This window comes from Leguminivora glycinivorella, chromosome 8 (assembly GCF_023078275.1).
Source record: "Leguminivora glycinivorella isolate SPB_JAAS2020 chromosome 8, LegGlyc_1.1, whole genome shotgun sequence".
Classification (NCBI taxonomy): Eukaryota; Metazoa; Arthropoda; class Insecta; order Lepidoptera; family Tortricidae; genus Leguminivora; species Leguminivora glycinivorella.
This window is the reverse complement of record NC_062978.1, coordinates 24,336,522-24,339,802: the sequence shown is the minus strand read 5'-3', so window position 1 is coordinate 24,339,802 and position 3,281 is coordinate 24,336,522. Positions and strand designations below refer to the sequence as shown.

Sequence of the window (3,281 nt, the reverse complement as noted above, 5' to 3'; positions counted from 1 at the left end):
TAAGTAGACAATTTTTAGGGTTCCGTAGTCAACTAGGAACCCTTATAGTTTCGCCATGTCTGTCCTTCCGTCCGCGGATAATCTCAGGGACCGTGAGCACTAGAAAGCTGAAAGTTTGTACCAATATGTACCTATATCAATCACGCTGCCAAAGTGGTAAAATAAAAAGTGGAAAAAATGTTTTATTAGGATTACCCCCCCCCCCCCCACACACACACGCAGGGGGGAGGGTTTTTTTTTCTTTTCAACCCTAACGTGTGGTATATTATTGGATAGATATTTAAAAATGAATAGGGGTTTACCAATATCATTTTTTGATATTGTTAATATTTTCGAAAATAATCGCTCCAAAAGAAAAAAATGTGTCCCCCCTATAACTTTTGAACCATAAGTTTAAAAAATATGAAAAAAATCACAAAAGTAGAACTTTATGAAGACTTTCTAGGAAAATTATTTTGACCTTTATAAGTTGATCAGTTTTTGAATAGAATACGGGAAACTACGGAACCCTACACTGAGCGTGGCCCGACACGCTCTTGGCCGGTTTTAATTAAAAATGTAGTAGTTTCCCATAATGTTTAAACTTCTTTTTCTGCAATCAATAACTTTTTTTTATATAATTATGTACCACACTTGTGTTCGCTTGATATCATCTGTCACAGAGTTCATATTTTCTTCGGTTTTTCTCTCCCGTTACTTCCTTCCACATTCATTCGTAATAAGGTTAATTCCGTATGACAGAAATGCTCGGGTAATTTCGGAAGGGGAATCTTGATATGATGGTGATTTTTATGCGACTTTAGGAATTACCCGAATGCACCTTACCTTTCTTGTTTTATTGGTGCCATAATTTTTAGTCCGGCTTTGAAAGTCCATAACGTTTAAGTCATAATTTTTATTAGTCACGTCACTACCTAGTCATAAATTAAGCGATAGAAATTGCAGTTCCGATTTTTGCAGGTCATCATTATAGATAAGTATAAAATTTTATTAACCATGATAATCAAAAGTACTTATAGTAAGTAAATAAGTATTTTTTTTTTTCATCACACCCGCACTTTAAATGTGCTATTGCACGCAGGCAGAGCGTGAGTTATAGAAAAATCGTTCTCCCAAGGGAATAATGAAATTTCTTGTACCTTACTTAACTTTTTTACATCTATTTACATGTTTTTTACATTGCGAGTGTGATGAAAAACATATGTGTAACTCGGGGAGTATGAATATTACTAACTCGAGTCTTTAAATCGCTCCGGCAAGCTGTCGCGATTTAACTTAATCTCGTTAGTAATATTCAACTTCCTCTCCTTGTTGCACAATATACTATAGTGTACCACCAACATAAAATGCAGCGTGTGTATTCCATACGGGCATCTTACATACAACATACAATCACGCCTGTATCCCATAAAGGGGCAGGCAGAACACATGAAACTACTAAAGCTTCAGTGCCACTCCTGGCAAATAAGGGGTTGAAAGAAAACGAAACTGTGACATTGTAGTGACGGGCATCTTATTATAACAATAATTAGTATTGGACCTAAGGAGGAGCCTAACCGCATGGTTTTTTTTGACTAGGTGAGGCATTTTTTTTCATACATAATAATTCAGCACGCAATGTATTATGTCTATATCAATTAGCGTAGGTACCTACTTAAACGTCATTACGACATGACGTTTATGCCATGTCAAATTAAGTTGGACGGCGTACATTGCTGCTTGGTCAGATTTAAAAATTAATTACTTTTAATTAATAACACTTTTTAACAAAATGATTATCCTATGCGATTCGTATGATCAGATACTGTATACATTATTTGCCCGTATGGAATCCACACACTGTCTAAAAGATATCAATTATAAAATAAATAATTATTATGTTTATACAACATGAATTTTTCGGATCCATGAATTTCATGATTCCAAATGAATCTAAAGATTCCGTCTTATCTAACTACATCTTGTAAAAAATAGACGAGCATTTATTAGAATCCAATGAAAGACCTCATAATGTCCCGTAATGGACCACTTATTCATATCGCTAACAAGTTTCTTTCAAAAAGATACAGCTTCTGTCGTCTGTGAGAAATGGTCGTCATTTGTAGGAGATATTTAACTTTGAATACGATTCTAGCTATCGATATTTGCGGTTATATGATTTGGAAGTAATATGTATGTATTTTCATAACATAGCGTTGGTGGCCTGGCGGTAAAAGCGTGCGACTTTCAATCCGGAGGTAGCAGGTTCAATCCCCGTTTCGTATCAATGAGTTTTTCGGAACTTAATATGTGCGAAATGCAATCTCTTTCTGGTGAAGGAAAACATCGTGAGAAAACCGGACTAATCCCAATAACAACTAGGGAACAAATCAAACTATTTTATATGTTCTTTTTTCAAGTAGTCACAATACTATATATAAATTATAAATTGAAATAGACATATTATCATACACGAAAGAAAAAACGACAAGGCCCACTGGTGGCCGAGCCGGGAATCGAACCCGGGTCTTCAGCTTACGAGGCTAACGTCTTTACCACTAGACCACCCGCCGGCGGCCACCAGTGGGCCTTGTCGTTTTTTCTTTCGTGTATGATATCTATTTCAATTTATAATCCCAATAAGTTACAAATGACCACATTTATTTAATAAAGAGATTAACATAAGATTTTAGGTTTACACGTATAATACTTAACTATTTAATACTAGGTTTAAAACATAATGCTAATAAAAAAAAACCTTAACAATAAAAAACCTTATTAATAACCTTAACAATAAAAAACCTTAACCTTAAATAAGTTACAAATTACAAATCATTTATTCAGCAAATAGGCCACAGGGGCACTTTTACATGTCATATATACAAAACATTTTAAGTTGATCTGAAATTATTGGGTTGGCACAAAAGTAATGAGACACTTGGTTTACGTTTTATATTTTTTATTTTTTCTTTACATAAGATATTTATTATTATTACAATACAAAAAGCTTAGTCGATGATGTAATCACCATTAGCATCTATGACTTCTTGCCAACGATCCGGCAAAGTTTGGATGCCTTTCGCCCAGAACTCTGATGGCTGTGCCTCGAAAAAGTTGTTCAACTCCACTTGTACATCATGGAAATCATTGAATTGTTTACCCCGCAAATGTCGTTTCAGGGCTCTAAACAAATGAAAGTCTGATGGTGCGAGGTCTGGAGAATAAGGTGGGTGGGGTATCGTCTCCCAGCCCAAGTTCTGCAGCTGTTAGCGAACGGTAGATGCGACATGAGGTCGAGCGTT

General features: G+C 35.4%; 1 non-coding gene across 1 annotated transcript; it reads right to left on the bottom strand.

The window, feature by feature from the left end:
* Positions 1 to 2,480: 2,480 nt before the first annotated feature.
* Trnat-cgu lies at positions 2,481 to 2,558 on the bottom strand. The gene has a single exon. It is a non-coding gene; the product is annotated as a tRNA-Thr (tRNA).
* Positions 2,559 to 3,281: the final 723 nt, after the last annotated feature.